Source organism: Triticum dicoccoides, chromosome 6A (assembly GCF_002162155.2).
Source record: "Triticum dicoccoides isolate Atlit2015 ecotype Zavitan chromosome 6A, WEW_v2.0, whole genome shotgun sequence".
Taxonomy (NCBI): domain Eukaryota; kingdom Viridiplantae; phylum Streptophyta; class Magnoliopsida; order Poales; family Poaceae; genus Triticum; species Triticum dicoccoides.
The window spans coordinates 629,489,057-629,508,361 of NC_041390.1; the positions used below are offsets into that span (position 1 = coordinate 629,489,057).

At 41.6% G+C, this 19,305-nt stretch overlaps 1 pseudogene; it reads right to left on the reverse strand.

Annotated features, from left to right (window-relative positions):
- Nucleotides 1–2,357: 2,357 nt before the first annotated feature.
- The window catches only part of LOC119316196, a 45,238-nt pseudogene continuing 28,290 nt past the window's right edge, over nt 2,358–19,305 (reverse strand).

The window sequence follows — 19,305 nt, forward strand, 5'->3', positions numbered from 1 at the left end:
GGGGTTCCGGTAACCCCCCGGTACTCCGGTAAAATCCCGATTTCACCCGGAATGTTTCCGATATCCAAATATAGGCTTCCAATATATCAATCTTTATGTCTCGACCATTTCGAGACTCCTCGTCATGTCCGTGATCACATCTGGGACACCAAACAACCTTCGGTACATCAAAACAAAAAAACCTAATTATGATCGTCACCGAACTTTAAGCGTGCGGACCCCATGGGTTCGAGAACTATGTAGACATGACCGAGACACGTCTCCGGTCAATAACCAATAGCGGAACCTGGATGCTAATATTGGCTCCTACATATTCCACGAAGATCTTTATCGGTCAGACCGCATAACAACATATGTTGTTCCCTTTGTCAATGGTATATGTTACTTTCCCGAGATTCGATCGTCGGTATCTCAATACCTAGTTCAATCTCGTTACCGGCAAGTCTCTTTACTAGTTCCGTAATACATCATACTGCAACTAACTTATTAGTTGCAATGCTTGCAAGGCTTGAGTGATGTGCATTACCGAGAGGGCCCAGAGATACCTCTCCGACAAGCGGAGTGACAAATCCTAATCTTGAAATACGCCAACCCAACAAGTACCTTTGGAGACACCTGTAGAGCACCTTTATAATCACCCAGTTACGTTGTGACGTTTGGTAGCACACAAAGTGTTCCTACGGTAAACGGGAGTTGCATAATCTCATAGCCATAGGAACATGTATAAGTTATGAAGAAAGCAATAGCAACAAACTAAACGATCAAGTGCTAAGCTAACGGAATGGGTCAAGTCAATCACATCATTCTCCTAATGATGTGATCCCGTTAATCAAATGACAACTCATGTCTATGGTTAGGAAACATAACCATCTTTGATTAACGAGCTAGTCAAGTAGAGGCATACTAGTGACTCTCTGTTTTTGTCTATGTATTCACACATGTATTATGTTTCCGGGTAATACAATTCTAGCATGAATAATAAACATTTATCATGATATAAGGAAATAAATAATAACTTTATTATTGCCTCTAGGGCATATTTCCTTCAAAACTTACGACCACGGGTTTTGTCTTCCCAAAGGTTACAGATTGGGTAGGATCGCTCGTCAACCAACAAAAGTTATGCTTGCAAGTGAAGAGAATCAAGCATGAATATTTGTGCATGCTTGGAGCCTTACCTGCTTTGCTCTCTCTACGTCTCGAAGGAAAGGAATGCCAGTCTTCTTGTGAAGATAAAAGGCTGGTAGTCACTGGTGAAGTTGGATTCCGATGCCTGAGAGTCTTTACTTATTGGGCGCAGGGAGACGGGATGGATCTCATGTTTGTAGCAAGATGTATGCCCAAGCTAGAAATGCTGGTGATTGTTTTTCTTGGCTGTGACAATGAGTCTCTGAGCAGATCTGGTGCTTTTAGTTTCGGGATTACAAACCTCTCTAGCCTCATTACTTTCAAATGTGTGTTAGTTTGCTCGGGTATCACCAGAAGCACTACTGAAATCGTAAAGGGTTTGCTGGAGAGAGTAGTTTGGCACACATCCAAACAAACAACTCCATCTAATCTTCGAAGATACCGCAATTGGGTTGTGAATAAAGGATTCGTACGTTACTTATTCTTCTTTTTCATTTTTAGATTTGATATTTACATATAAGTAATCACCCTTTCTTGAACGAGTGAAGTGCATCAAAGGTCCTCAAACTATTTAAAAGGTGTTACATAGGTCCTCGAACTATGAAAAGGGTCATTCAGGTCCTCAAAGTGCAATATGCGTGTCATCCAAGTCCTCGAACTATTTTAGAGGTGTCATGTAGGTCCTTAAACTATTTCAAATGTGTCACATATGTACACACTTATTGCACTTCAAGAATTTTTGAGGACCTGGATGACACTTTTCATAGTTCGAGGACCTATGTGACACCTTCAAAATAGTTCGAGGACCTGGGGTGCACTTCACTCTTATTTCAGTGCATGCACAGATGTGCTGGAAAGAATGGAGCCAATCGAGGAGTAAACAGCTGCTTAAGCTATTACCTTTTGTTAAGACGCACTGCAGTAGAGAACTTTGTATATCCTTAGGGTATCTCTGCCACACTTTCCAACATGAATTCAAACAATATTGTACCACATGGACTCCACATGTTATCAACTAATTATTGGTCAAATATAAAATATGGAAAGCATGGATGTCATAGATTATCCAACAGAGGGAGTACATTGTATATTAATGTATCATGAAAGAGACAAGTATCGAGCAAAAAATGTACAGTGTACTTGTGAATCAGCCGCCCGGATGGCGAGCTCCCCAATTCCTAATTCTTGGTTTGTTCAGTCATGATAGAAACCGGCGGGAACCGTGCTCGCTATGTGACTATAGTAGGGCGGTTGGGATGTGTGTTGGCTGCTCTCTTCATCGCAGTCTTTACAGCTCCAACAATGCCATCACCGCCAAGTACTTCACATTTGACAGTTGAGAGGCTTGGGAGGTTCTCTATTCCAAAGTCCATGCCGTCAGCTTCAACCTCATACAAACTCTTAAGCACGAGTTTTTCTAGCTTGGGCATGGACCCTGCTCCAAACATCAGATCTACTGGGTTTTTTTGAAATGGAGGTATACCCCCGGCCTCTGCATCATGATGATGCATACGACCATTTTATTAGAAATCCAGAAAGGATCATCACAAAGGTCTTACAGCTCAGAAACGGAGCAAAACAAAGGACATAAAACTGAAAAATACAAGCGGACAAAGACAACCGGTACGGTGATAATAAGGACAAGCTCTCTAGACTCCTATCCTGTTATGCGAACGCCATCCGAACTGGTTGAATATAACCCGAGCCACCATCTTCCATTGGTTGCACCCAGTAATCAAAGGCTCCCTGGAGTCCATAGGAGTGAGTAAGGACCACATATGGATCCAAGCTGTAGCTCTGAAGATAACCTGCAAAAAAGTTAAGTTGTGTTGTCCGTTAAAAATCATATCATTTCTGCAGTTCCATATAGCCCATAATAACGCACATATTCCAATCCGAATACGAGCTGCCGTAATCTGTTCAACCCCAGCTAACCACGTCCCAAACAAAGACGCAATATCTACTAGAGGATTGATATTAAAAGCTATATGAATCGTTCTCCAAAGTAACTTGGCAAGTGGACATTCGATAAATAAATGTTGTATTGTCTCATCCTGAGCACAAAAACAACATCGCGAGTTACCAACACATCGCCTTAAGTAAGTTGTCCTTTGTGAGTATTACTTGCTTGTGGACAAACCACATGAAAATTTTAATCCACAAAGGAACCTTAACCTTCCATATATGAAGTGACCTTGAGATGGGGCCAGAATTAATCAGATCCGTATAAAATGATTTCACCGTAAATATCCCATTTTTAGTCAACTTCCATTGTGTGGAGTCCGGCACGTTGGAGATTCGAACTTCAATCAATCTCCGAACCAAGTGCATCCAGGTTGTCCATCTCTCACCCACTAACGTATGTCTGAACTGGATGTTCAAGGGAATAGTTTGAAGGACGATACCTATGTAATCTTCCTTACGTTGCACAATATTGTAAAGGGTAGGATATTGTAAGGCCAGAGATGTCTCTCCTAGCCATGTATCCTCCCAAAATCTTGTTGACATCCCGTTGCCAATCAAGAATTTGACCCTACGAAAGAACATATCCTTCGTTGTCATAAGTCCCTTCCAGAACGGCGAATCAGTCGGTCTGATGGTAACCTGGGCTAGCATTTTCGAGTGCAAATACTTATTGCGCAGAATTTGAGACCACATGCCCTCCGGCTCTGTCTCTAACATGTACAACCATTTGCTCATAAGGCATTTATTCTTAATCTCCAAGTTCTCAATACCGAGGCCCCCTTGGTCTTTAGGTCGACAAAGGATATCCCATCGTGCGAGATGGTATTTCCTCTTGGCCTAATCAGACTGCCAAAAGAAACGAGATCTAAAGAAATCAAGTCACTTTCGGACTCCTTTCGGAATTTCAAAGAACGAAAGTAAAAACATTGGCATGCTAGTCAATACTGAGTTAATCAAAACTAGTCGACCTCAATATGACATCAGCTTGCCCTTCCAGCAGCTGAGTTTTTTTCCAATTCGTTCTTCAATACACTTCCATTCCTTATTGGAAAGTTTACGGTGATGAATCAGAATACCCAAGTAACTGAATGGTAAAGCACCTAATTCGCATCCAAACAATTGTATGTAAGTATGTTCCTCGTCTTTGGCCTTCCCAAAACAGAACACCTTGCTTTTATGAAAATTGATTTTTAATCCAGACAATTGTTTGGATAGACATAAGATAAGTTTCATGTTACGTGCCTTAGCCATGTCATGTTCCATGAAAAGGATAGTGTCATCAGCATATTGTAGAATGGACACCCCTCCATCAACCAGATGAGGAACTAGACCCTCTACATGGCCATGTTGCTTGGCCCTGCCAATAATGACGGTCAACATATCTGCCACAATATTGAACAGAAGAGGTGACATGGAATCCCCTTGTCGCAACCCCTTATGCGTCTGGAAGTAGTGACCGATGTCATTGTTCACCTTAATTTCGACACTACCTTTCTGGACTTGAGTATCCACCTGGTGCCTCCAGGTTTCACTAAAACCCTTCATACGCATTGCCTTCTAAAGAAAAGGCCATTTTACTTCATCATAAGCCTTCTCGAAATCCACTTTTAAGATAACCCCGTCTAGTTTCTTCAAGTGAATCTCATGAAGTGTTTCATGTAAGACAACCACTCCTTCGAGTATGTGTCGTCCAGGCATGAAAGCTGTCTGACTAGGTTGAACCACTGAGTGAGCAATTTGTGTCAATCTATTGGTTCCTACCTTTATGAAGATTTTACAGCTCGCATTCAGTAGGCAAATGGGTCGGAATTGTTCTATCCAGACCGCCTCATTCTTCTTCGGTAATAACGTTATCGTACCAAAGTTGAGGTGAAACAACTCCAAATGGCCATCGAAAAAATCATGAAACATAGGCATAAGATCATCTTTAATGATATGCCAACATTTCTTATAGAATTCAGCTAGAAACCCATCTGGTCCCGGCGCTTTATTCGGCTTCATTTGAGTTATGGCCAGATGAACTTCTTTTTCAGTAAACGGTGCAGAGAGAACATCGTTCTCCGCTGCATGTAATTGAGGTATATCATCTATCACAGACTCATCAAGATGTTGGGGAACGTAGTAATTTCAAAAAAAAATCCTACGCACACGCAAAATCATGGTGATGCATAACAACGAGAGGGGAGAGTGTTGTCTACGTACCCTTGTAGACCGGAAGCGGAAGCGTTAGCACAACACGGTTGATGTAGTCGTACGTCTTCACGGCCCGACCGATCAAGCACTGAAACTATGACACCTTCGAGTTCTAGCACACGTTCAGCTTGATGACGATACCCGGACTCCGATCCAGCAAAATATCGGGGAAGAGTTCCGTCAGCACGACGGTGTGGTGACGATCTTGATGTTCTACCGTCGCCGGGCTTCGCCTAAGCACCGCTACAATATTATCGAGGATTATGGTGGAGGAGGGCACCGCACACGGCTAATAGATCTCAAGGATCAATTGTTGTATCTTTGGGGGTGCCCCCCTGCACCCGTATATAAAGGAGCAAGGGAGGAGGAGGCCGGCCCTAGGAGGGGGCGTGCCAAGTGTGGAGTCCTACTAGGACTCCCTAGTCCTAGTAGGATTCCACCTCCCATATGGAATAGGAAAAGAGGAAGGGAAAAGGAGAAGGAAGGAAGGGGGCGCCCCCCTTCCCTAGTCCAATTCGGACCAGACCAAGGGGAGGGGTGCGGCCACCCTTGAGGCCCTTTTCCTTCTTTCCCGTATGGCCCAATAAGGCCCAATACATATTCCCGTAACTCTCCGGTACTCCGAAAAATACCCGAATCACTCGGAACCTTTCTAATGTCCGAATATAGTCGTCAAATATATTGATCTTTACGTCTCGACCATTTCGAGACTCCTCATCATGTCCACGATCTCATCTGGGACTCCGAACTCCTTCGGTACATCAAAACTCATAAATTCATTATATAACTGTCATCGAAACCTTAAGCGTGCGGACCCTACGGGTTCGAGAACAATGTAGACATGACCGGGGCACGTCTCCGGTCAATAACCAATAGCGGAACCTGGATGCTCATATTGGCTCCCACATATTCTACGAAGATCTTTATCGGTCAGACCGCATAACAACATACGTTGTTCCCTTTGTCATCAGTATGTTACTTGCCCGAGATTCGGTCGTCAGTATCTCAATACCTAGTTCAATCTGGTTACCGACAAGTCTCTTTACTCGTTCCATAATACATCATCCTGCAACTAACTCATTAGTTGCAATGCTTGCAAGGCTTAAGTGATGTGCATTACCGAGAGGGCCCAGAGATACCTCTTCGACAATCGGAGTGACAAATCCTAATCTCGAAATACGCCAACCCAACAAGTACCTTCGGAGACACCTGTAGAGCACCTTTATAATCACCCAGTTACGTTGTGACGTTTGGTGGCACACAAAGTGTTCCTTCGGTAAATGGGAGTTGCATAATCTCATAGTCATAGGAACATGTATAAGTCATGAAGAAAGCAATAGCAACAAACTAAACGATCAAGTGATATGCTAACGGAATGGGTCAAGTCAATCACATCATTCTCCTAATGATGTGATCCCGTTAAACAAATGACAACTCATGTCTATGGTTAGGAAACATAACCATCTTTGATCAACGAGCTAGTCAAGTAGAGGCATACTAGTGACACTCTATTTGTCTATGTATTCACACATGTATTATGTTTCCGGTTAATACAATTCTAGCATGAATAATAAACATTTATCATGATATAAGGAAATAAATAATAGCTTTATTATTGCCTCTAGGGCATATTTCCTTCAGTCTCCCACTTGCACTAGAGTCAATAATCTAGTTCACATCGCCATGTGATTTAACATCAATAGTTCACATCACCATGTGATTAACACCCATAGTTCACATCAACATGTGACCAACACCCAAAGAGTTTACTAGAGTCAATAATCTAGTTCACATCGCTATGTGATTAACACCCAAAGAGTACTGAGGTGTGATCATGTTTTGCTTGTGAGAGAAGTTTAGTCAACGGGTCTGCCACATTCAGATCCGTAAGTATTTTGCAAATTTCTATGTCAACAATGCTCTGTATGGAGCTATTCTAGCTAATTGCTCCCACTTTCAATATGTATCCAGATTGAGACTTAGAGTCATCTGGATCAGTGTCAAAACTTGCATCGACGTAACCCTTTACGACAAACCTTTTGTCACCTCCGTAATCGAGAAACATATCCTTATTCCACTAAGGATAATTTTGACCAATGTCCAGTGATCTACTCCTAGATCACTATTGTACTCCCTTGCCAAACTCAGGGCAGGGTATACAATAGGTCTGGTACACAGCATGGCATACTTTATAGAACCTATGGCTGAGGCATAGGGAATGACTTTCATTCTCTCTCTCTATCTTCTGTCGTGGTCGGGTTTTGAGTCTTACTCAACTTCAGACCTTGTAACACAGGCAAGAATTTCTTCTTTGACTGTTCCATTTTGAACTACTTCAAAATCTTGTCAAGGTATGTACTCATTGAAAAACTTATCAAGCATCTTGATCTATCTCTATAGATCTTGATGCTCAATATGTAAGCAGCTTCACCGAGGTCTTTCTTTGAAAAACTCCTTTCAAATATTCCTTTATGCTTTGCAGAATAATTCTACATTATCTCTGATCAACAATATGTCTTTCACATATACTTATCAGAAATATTGTAGTGCTCCCACTCATTTTCTTGTAAATACAGGCTTCACCACAAGTCTGTATAAAACTATATGCTTTGATCAACTTATCAAAGCGTATATTCCAACTCCGAGATGCTTGCACCAGTCCATAGATGGTTCGCTGGAGCTTGCATACCTTTAGGATTGACAAAACCTTCCGGTTGCATCATATACAACTCTTCTTTAATAAATCCATTAAGGAATGCAGTTCTTTTTATCCATTTGCCAGATTTCATAAAATGCGACAATTGCTAACATGATTCGGACAGACTTAAGCATAAATATGAGTGAGAAACTCTCATCGTAGTCAACACCTTGAACTTGTCGAAAAACTTTTTGCGACAATTCTAGCTTTGTAGATAGTAACACTACTATCAGTGTCCGTCTTCCTCTTGAAGATCCATTTAATCTCAATGGCTCACCGATAATTGGGCAAGTTAATCAAAGTCCATACTTTGTTCTCATACATGGATCTTATCTCAGATTTCATGGCCTCAAGCCATTTCACGGAATCTGGGCTCATCCTCGCTTCATCATAGTTCGTAGGTTTATCATGGTCTAGTAACATGACTTCCAGTATAGGATTACCATACCAATCTTGTGCGGATCTCACTCTGGTTGACCTACGAGGTTCGGTAGTAACTTGATCTAAAGTTACATGATCATCATCATTAGCTTCCTCGCTAATTGGTGTAGGAGTCACAGGAACAAATTTCTGTGATGAACTACTTTCCAATAAGGGAGCAGGTACAGTTACCTCATCAAGTTCTACTTTCCTCCCACTCACTTCTTTCGAGAGAAACTCCTTCTCTAGAAATGATCCATTCTCAGCAATGAATAACTTTCCTTCGGATCTGTGATAGAAGGTGTACCCAACATTTTCTTTTGGGTATCCTATGAAGATTTACTTCTCCGATTTGGGTTCGAGCTTATCATGTTGAAACTTTTTCACCTAAGCATTGCAGTCCCAAACTTTAAGAAACGACAGCTTAGGTTTCTCGCCAAACCACAGTTCATACGGTGTCGCCTCAACGGATTTAGATGGTGCCCTTTTTAACGTGAATGTAGCTGTCTCTAATGCATAACCCCAAAACGACAGTGGTAGATCAGTAAGAGACATCATAGATCGCACTATATCTAATGAAGTACGGTTATGACGTTCGGACACACCATTACACTGTGGTGTTCCAGGTGGCGTGAGTAGTGAAACTATTTCACATTGTTTTAACTGAAGGCCAAACTCGTAACTCAAATATTTTACTTCTGCGATCATATCGTAGAAACTTTTATTTTTGTTATGATGATTCTCCACATCACTCTGAAATTCTTTGAACTTTTCAAATATTTCAGACTTGTGTTTCATCAAGTAGATATACTCATATCTACTGAAATCATCTGTGAAGATCAGAAAATAATGATACCTGCCACGAGCCTCAATATTCATCGGAACACATACATCAGTATGTATGATTTCCAACAAATCTGTTGCTCGCTCCATTGTTCCGGAGAACGGAGTCTTAGTCATCTTGCCCACGAGGCATGGTTCGCAAGCATCAAGTGATTCATAATCAAGTGATTCCAAAAACCCATCAGCATGGATTTTCTTCATGCGCTTTACACCAATATGACCTAAACGGCAATGTCACAGATAAGTTACACTATCATTTTTAACTTTGCATCTTTTGGCTTCAATATTATGAATATCTGTATCACCACGATCGAGATCCAACAAACCATTTTCATTGGGTGTATGACCATAGAAGATTTTATTCATGTAAACAAAACAACAATTATTCTCTAACTTACATGAATAACCGTATTGCAATAAACATGATCCAATCATATTTATGCTCAACGCAAACACCAAATAACACTTATTTAGGTTCAACATTAATCCCGAAAGTATAGGGAGTGTGCGATGATGATCATATCAATCTTGGAACCACTTCCAACACACATCATCACTTCACCCTTAACTAGTCTCTGTTCATTTTGCAACTCCCGTTTCGAGTTACTACTCTTAGCAACTGAACCAGTATCAAATACCGAGGGGTTGCTATGAACACTAGTAAAATACACATCAATAATCTATATATCAAATATACCTTTGTTCAATCTGCCATCCTTCTTATCCGCCAAATACTTGGGGCAGTTCCGCTTCCAGTGACCAGTCTGTTTGCAGTAGAAGCACTTAGTCTCAGGCTTAGGACCAGACTTGGGCTTCTTCACTTGAGCAACAACTTGCTTGCTGTTCTTCTTGAAGTTCCCCTTCTTCCCTTTGCCCTTTTCTTGAAACTAGTGGTCTTGTCAATCATCAACACTTGATGTTTTTCTTGATTTCTACCTTCGTTGATTTCAGCATCACGAAGAGCTTGGGAATTGTTTCTGTTATCCCTTGCATATTAAAGTTCATCAAGAAGTTCTACTAACTTGGTGATGGTGACTAGAGAATTCTGTCAATCACTATTTTATCTGGAAGATTAACTCCCACTTGATTCAAGCGATTGTAGTACCCAGACAATCTGAGCACATGCTCACTGCTTGAGCTATTCTCCTCCATCTTTTAGCTATAGAACTTGTTGGAGACTTCATATCTCTCAACTCGGGTATTTGCTTGAAATATTAACTTCAACTCCTGGAACATCTCATATGGTCCATGACGTTCAAAACGTCTTTGAAGTCCCGATTCTAAGCCGTTTAAGCATGGTGCACTAAACTATCAAGTAGTCATCATATTGAGCTAGCCAAATGTTCATAACATCTGTATCTGCTCCTGCAATAGGTTTGTCACCTAGCGGTGCATCAAAGACATAATTCTTCTGTGCAGCAATGAGGATAAACCTCAGCTCACGGATCCAATCCGCATCATTGCTACTAACATCTTTCAACTTAGTTTTCTCTAGGAACATATCAAAAATAAAACAGGGGAGCTAAACGCGAGCTATTGATCTACAACATAGATATGCTAATACTACCAGGACTAAGTTCATGATAAATTAAAGTTCAATTAATCATATTACTTAAGAACTCCCACTTAGATAGACATCCCTCTAATCCTCTAAGTGACCACATGATCCAAATCAACTAAACCATGTCCGATCATCACGTGAGATGGAGTAGTTTCAATGGTGAACATCACTATGCTGATCATATCTACTATATGATTCACGCTCGACCTTTCGGTCTCAGTGTTCCGAGGCCATATCTGTTATATGCTAGGCTCATTAAGTTTAACCTGAGTATTCCGCGTGTGCAACTGTTTTGCACCCGTTTTATTTGAACGTAGAGCCTATCACACCCGATCATCATGCGGTGTCTCAGCACGAAGAACTTTCGCAACGGTGCATACTCAGGGAGAACACTTATGCCTTGATAATTTAGTGAGAGATCATCTTATAAAGCTATCGTCGAACTAAGCAAAATAAGATGTATAAAAGATAAACATCACATGCAATCAAAATAAGTGATATGATATGGCCATCATCATCTTGTGCTTGTGATCTCCATCTCCGAAGCACCGTCATGATCACCATCGTCACCGGCGCGACACCTTGATCACCATCGTAGCATCATTGTCGTCTCGCCAATCTTATGCGTCCACGACTATCGCTACCGCTTAGTGATAAAGTAAAGCATTACAGCGCAATTGCATTGCATACAATAAAGCGACAACCATATGGCTCCTGCGAGTTGCCAATAACTCGGTTACAAAACATGATCATCTCATACAATAAAATTTAGCATCATGTCTTGACCATATCACATCACAACATGCCCTGCAAAAACAAGTTAGACGTCCTCTACTTTGTTGTTGCAAGTTTTACGTGGCTGCTACGGGCTTAGCAAGAACCGTTCTTACCTACGCATCAAAACCACAACGATAGTTTGTCAAGTTGGTGTTGTTTTAACCTTCGCAAGGACCGGGCGTAGCCACACTCGGTTCAACTAAAGTTGGAGAAACTGACACCCGCCAGCCACCTGTGTGCAAAGCACGTCGGTAGAACCATTCTCGCGTAAGCGTACGCATAATGTCGGTCCGGGCCGCTTCAGCCAACAATACCGCCGAACCAAAGTATGACATGCTGGTAAGCAGTATGACTTATATCGCCCACAACTCACTTGTGTTCTACTCGTGCATAACATCAACGCATAAAACCTGGCTCTGATACCACTGTTGTGGAACGTAGTAATTTCAAAAAAATTCCTACGCACACGGAAGATCATGGTGATGCATAGCAATGAGAGGGGAGAGTGTTGTCTACGTACCCTCGTAGACCGGAAGCGGAAGCGTTAGCACAACGCAGTTGATGTAGTCGTACGTCTTCACGGCCCGACCGATCAAGCACCGAAACTACGGCACCTCCGAGTTCTAGCACACGTTCAGCTCGATGACGATCCCTGGACTCCGATCCAGCAGAATGTCGGGGAAGAGTTCCATCAGCACGACGGCGTGGTGACGATCTTGATGTTCTACCATCGCAGGGCTATGCCTAAGCACCGCTACAATATTATCGAGGATTATGGTGGAGGAGGGCACCGCACACGACTAATAGATCTCAAGGATCAATTGTTGTATCTTTGGGCTGCCCCCCTGCACCAGTATATAAAGGAGCAAGGGAGGAGGAGGCCGGCCCTAGGAGGGGGCATGCCAAGTGTGGAGTCCTACTAGGACTCCCTAGTCCTAGTAGGATTCCACCTCCCATATGGAATAGGAAAAGAGGAAGGAAAAGGAGAAGGAAAGAAGGGGGCGCCCCCTTCCCTAGTCCAATTCGGACCAGACCAAGGGGAGGGGTGCGGCCACCCTTGAGGCCCATTTCCTTCTTTCCCGTATGGCCCAATAAGGCCCAATACGTATTCCCGTAACTCTCTGATACTCCGAAAAATACCCAAATCCTCGGAACCTTTCCGTGTCCTAATATAGTCGTCAAATATATCGATCTTTACGTCTCGACCATTTCGAGACTCCTCGACATGTCCCCGAACTCATCCGGGACTCCGAACTCCTTGGTACATCAAAACTCATAAACTCATAATATAAATGTCATCGAAACGTTAAGCGTGCGGACCCTACGGGTTCGAGAACAATGTAGACATGACCGAGACACGTCTCCGGTCAATAACCAATAGCGGAACCTGGATGCTCATATTGGCTCCCACATATTCTACGAAGATCTTTATCGGTCAGACCGCATAACAACATACGTTGTTCCCTTTGTCATCGGTATGTTACTTGCCCGAGATTCGATCGTCGGTATCTCAATACCTAGTTCAATCTCGTTACCGGCAAGTCTCACTACAAGAAATGTGTCAACTTATGACCTTCCTTGCCTAGTTAAAAAATAATTCTAAAATATTCATTTTCCTATTCTGTTCAGAACAACAGTTTGTGAAGGAAGTACCACTTTGGCATGTCCAAATAGTATCCATTTTCTATAGTGCTTTCCTATGCCCAAATAACCATCCTCCAACAAATACCAGCTCAATCCATTCATTATTTTGAGCCGAGCTTCAACATTCGTAGTTATGTCCAGTGTGGTAGTTTGCAAAGCAAGTACCACCTAGGCTCCTCCTTTTGAGCTGAAAATTTGTGAAGACGATCTTCTTAGTAACTGATCATCCTCAGCCAAAACTCACGCCCATTAGCCATGTACATTTCCCGTACCGCTAATCAAACACTTGGCTGCTAATTCATGTTTGAGCATCGATCGGTCTCCTCGTGAGAATCTTATGTTGTAATTTTCTTCCTAGCACCTACCTGGGGAGTGCCCAACCCACTAGACATGCCTATGCCGCCCAGAACACATGGCAATGCCAGGGTCACGCGGTGACCACGCGGCGGGCATGCGAGTTTATGCGCTCTAGAGTTGGGGCCCTCGGCCACCGCCCAAACCTCGACATATCGCCACCAAACCATGTATTTATGATTAAATAGGTACTTATGTACCTAGAAATGATTTTTGGAAAAAATAAATAGCAAACTATGAGACAGTTGCAGTTCAAATTTGACCCGCTTCCAACTGAATCGGCAGAAATTTGTCTTTTTCATGAGAGGTGGATCAAAACTTTTTACACCCAATCATTTTGTCAATTTTGCATTAAATATGGCCTAGTATTTTATAAAAATGATTTGGTCCAATTTTGCAACAATTATTTGGGAGGTCCTTCACAAAAAAACCTCCTTTTAGGCACTCGAAAAATGGAAAATGGTTTTTTCGTCCAAAGAAAATGAAAACTTCCTTAGGCAACATTGTTTACCATTCCAATATGCACCCTTGTGCACAATATGAGATCATTTGAATAAACTATGCCATGAATGTGGCCATAAGATTGATCATTTGGCTTGAAAGCCATTGATCTCCACACGTGATAGCTCGTTTCTGAGAACACTTTTTTAGAATAATTGCCGTATTACAAGTTTGTCATTTTTCTTGGGAACTTGGCCACATATAATGACACAATGCAAAGGTTTCCCAATTTTTTGATTTTTTTTGAATTTTTTATGCCCGTTTCAAAATGCGGTCAAAACGGCGGGAATGACCGTTCCTAGCTAGTGGTTGAATCTTGGAATTTTTTTGGTGTTTCTCTGATTAAATAGGTACTTATGTACCTAGAAATAATTTTTGTAAAAAATAAATAGCAAACTATGATGCAGCTGCAGTTCAAATTTGACCCGCTTCCTACTGAATCAGCGGAAATTTGTCTTTTTCACGAGAGGTGGATCAAAACTTTGTACACCCAACCATTTTGTCTATTGTGCTTTAAATATGGCCTAGTATTTTAGAAAAATGATTTGGTCCAATTTTGCAACAATTATTTGGGAGGTCCTTCACAAAAAAACCTTCTTTTGGGCACTCGAAAAATGGAAAATGGTTTTTTCGTCTAAAGAAAATGAAAACTTCCTTAGACAACATTGTTTGCCATTCCAATATGCACCCTTGTGCACAATATAAGATCATTTGAACAAACTATGCCATGAATGTGGCCATAAGATTGATCATTTGGCTTGAAAGCCATTGATCTCCACACGTGATAACTCGTTTCTGAAAACACCTTTTAAAATAATTGCCGTATTAGAAGTTTGTTATTTTTCCTAGGAACTTGGCCACATATAACACTACTAGGAAAACGGTTTTTAACGATGGTATATGCGGTCGTTAAAAATCGGATTGTGGTCATTAAAGTTCATTAACGACCACAGTCTACTGGTCATAGTAGGCTCCGTCGTTAAAAGTATAATGACCACATAGATTTTGTGGTCGTTATTCTCGTAACAACGGGATGATGTGTTGTCGTAACTCCCAAGTTAATAACGACCACAATTATAGTATTAACGGCCATTTTTTTCGTCGCTAATAAATGGTGATCGCTAATTTTTCATGGTGATCAAAGCATCATACCACGTTATATACCATTTCCGATCAACCACCTTAGAATCGCAAACGATCACATTATGCGACATCCAACATTTGAATTAACAAAAGCCTCTTTTATTAATAGACAAGAGAGAAATTGACAAAATTCCACAATACAATTCTACAATTAGTATACCATTTAAGAAATTTGGGTGAAAATCACTCTTTACATGACCACGGTACTACCTCATTTCTAATTGGAAAATGTGATAATATTTCTAAATCTTCAATCGAGAGGCACCATCCTTGTTTGAATGGATATAATTCTTCAGCATCGATTACAATGCCTCCTCGTTCTTCTATATATTATAAGCTTGATCATCAGTCCTAAAAAATGTTGGGAAATTTATGAAAGTCAGTCAATGTAAATAAGTTGGCACAAAGTATAATACCAGATAAAATCAGTGTACGAAAACAACTAACTTGATCGTAATTAGAAGGCATCAATGGTTATAGGCATAGAGAGCATCAATATGTACTAATATGAATGATCATAATAGAATTCAAATGCAAACATCCACAGCTCTTATTCAAATCAGACAATAGCACCTACCGTCGGGAGCAGCTGGAAACACAATATATAATGAAACAAGAAACCACGGTGGTGCCAAAAATGTTTTGTTTTGTTTTTTGTTTTGCTAAAGCTAATTAAAGTACACAAAGAGTATGCTGGAAATACAGAACAATGAGCTAGTATTTTAGGATTAGAACTTGTAACCAAGTAGGTTAGCTTGTGTTAATCCTAGCTGCTACATATACGTATGTATATCCATTTGTAAACATTTAATAGTGAGAGGAAATAAACGAAAAGAACCAGGCTTGATACAAGCATGTGGCAATATGCCGGTTTGTGTGTGCACGTGTACTAGTACGTTTTCAGCCGTGAGGATCGATCAACGCAAAGATACATCAGGAGCTTTGTACGTGTGTGTTTCGTCAGGCTAGAATCAATTAACTTGATGCTAGCTTTGTACTGCATTGCTTCAGACAGTCTGGGGCAGGAATCAAGCTGCTTGTTCTCTTATACCAACTCCTCTGCATATAAGTACATCCTATTGCCTACACCCGGCAATGTAAACTTAACTTTCCATGGATCACCATACTATCTTATGTATCCTATAAACCAATTTGGGCATAGATGATACCTCGCGTATTGGCCGACGGTCTGCAGGAAACAAACACCATCTTCTCTGAAGATAAAGTTCAGATTGAACTTAATACATTTTTCGAGACCAGAAAAAAACTGTGATTCTCGAATAGATTTTTCTGATGGTAGTATTCGAACCTGTAGAAACAAAAAGAACAAAATCAGCATCATCTTTGTTGGAACTGATTCAAGAGCAAACAGGCAAATGCGGAACCATCTTCTCTGAAGAAAACAACTTAAGCGATTTTTACCTTCCTAAAATACCTTAATTGGAGAAAGATCGTAAAAGAAAAACATGTAAAGAAGAGCTTGTACTCACCCCTCTCCCTAATTCACATCTATCCATAAATCTGCAGCAAGGAACATCTTCAGGGTGGGGACTTCCTTCCTGTTGCGGCGACACATGCTCATCCTTCTCCCCGCGCACATCCTAGGGAAGACCACTCGTCCCCTCCACCCGCCGCCTCTCCATCCTCCTCACCTCAGCCCCTACACCATGCGGGAGGCTGGTCGAGGGTTAGCTATTACCTCTCCTGCTCTCCGATGGCCGTGGATGGGGGAGGACATGGATGTGTCGCATCTTGATGAGGCTGGATGGACGAGGCGCAACACGGAAGGTGGAGGTCATGCTCGCGGCGGCGGATCGGGTGGAAGAGGAAACGAGAGAGAGGCGGCGGGTCATGTGGGAGATGAAACGAGAGAAGGTCACGTTAGGAAGGAGAGATAATTAAAGGAGAGGTGATTGAGTCAATAACGACCACACCCATGAGATTTTTAAGCCACGAGTAGTTCGGTGGCTGTTGCGAGTATATTTGGTAGCCTAATTTTATCGTGCGGGGTTTGCTTTAGTTCTTTTAATGACCAATAGTTTTTTTCCATCATCGTTAATAATTGTTTCTCTAGTAGTGTAATGACACAATGCGAAGGTTTCCTAATTTGTTGATTTTTTTTGAATTTTTTATGCCCGTTTCAAAATGCGGTCAAAACAGCGGGAATGACCGTTCCTAGCTAGTGGTTGAATCTTGGAATTTTTTTGGTGTTTCTCTGATAAAATAGATACTTATGTACCTAGAAAAGATTTTTGGAAAAAATAAAGAGCAATCTACAAGGCAGCTACAATTCAAATTTGACCCGCTTCCAACTGAATCGGCGGAAGTTTGTCTTTTTCACCAGAGGTGGATCGAATCTTTTGACACCCAACCATTTGGTCAATTGTGCATTAAACATGGCCTAGTATTTTAGAAAAATGATTTGGTCCATTTTTACAACATTTATTTGGTAGTTCCTTCATAAAAAACCTCATTTCGGGCTCTCGAAAAATGGGAAATGAATTTTCCGTGCAAAGAAAATGAAAAATTCCTTAGGCAACATTGTTTGTCATTCCAATATGCACCCTTGTGCACAATATGAAACCATTTGAACAAACTATGCCATGAATGTGGCCATAAGATTGATCATTTGACTTGAAAGCCATTGATCTTCACACATGATAGCTCATTTCTGAGAACATTCTTTAAAACAATTGCCGTATTACAAGTTTCTTATTTTTCCTGTGAACTTGGCCACATATAATGACACAATGCGAAGGTTTCCCAATTTTTTGATTTTTTTGAATTTTTATGCCCGTTTCAAAATGCGGCCAAAACAACGGGAATGACCGTTCCTAGCTAGTGGTTTAATCTTGGAATTTTTTGGTGTTTCTCTGATTAAATAGTTACTTTTATACCTAGAAATGATTTTTGGAAAAAATAAATAGCAAACTATGAGGCAGCCGCAGTTCAAATTTGACCCGCTTCCAGCTGAATCGGCGGAAATTTGTCTTTTTCCGGAGAGGTGGATTCAAACTTTTTACACCCAACCATTTGGTCAATTGTGCATTAAATATGGCCTAGTATTTTAGAAAATGGATTTGATCCAATTTTGCAACAATTATTTGGTAGGTCCTTCACAAAAAAAAACTCATTTTGGGCACTTGGAAAATGGAAAATGATTTTTTCGTCCAGAGAAAATGATAATTTCCTTAGGCAACATTGTTTGCCATTCCAATATGCACCCTTGTGCATAATATGAGATCATTTGAACAAACTATGCATCTTCATATATGATAACTCGGTTCCGAGAACACTTGGCTTAAAAGCCATTGATCTTCATACATGATAACTCGGTTCCGAGAACAGTTTTTAAGACATTTACTGTAGTCAATGTTTATTATTTTTCGTGTAAACTAGGTCAGATATAATCCCACATTGCAAAAGTTTTTTTGTTTTTTTGAATTTCTTTCAAAATGTTGTCAAAACGGTGGGTATGACTATGAGTCTTCGGTCACCGGGAAGGTGACGACGACGAACTCCTCGCTCGCGACCACCTCCTCGATGCCCTACTCTTCTACGTGCCGAGGTCCTTGCTGGTAGCCTTGCCGGATAAAAATCCAGAGCTTCTTTATTCATTATTGCCGCCCCCGCCCCTAATCGCCACCTAAAGCTAAAATGATCCACACACGCGGGATCCGATGACCCTCCTCACCGCCGACGACCAAGAGGTCACCGGCGGAGGGGAACCGCCGAAAGACGGCGCCAAAAGAGTCGGTTCTCTTAGCCAAAGAGATCTGCACTTTATTTTCAGCCAGTTACGACCTACTTAGATGGTCATGGACGTCGCACACATGTACTCTATTTTGATTGGTTCGGAGGCATGTCACGCGAATCATGGATCGAGCACCGCCGATCCACCCGGATCCAACGGCAGCGCTCCCTCCTCACCTTCTCACCCCACCTAGACCAACAACCCACAGGCCACAGCCCGCACTCCTCCCTCGTCCCCCGCGAACCCTAGCGCTCCCCGATCCCTCCCACCTCCCCTCCCCTCGCCGCCACCCACCCCTCCCCTCTCTATCCTCCCTCCCTCCCT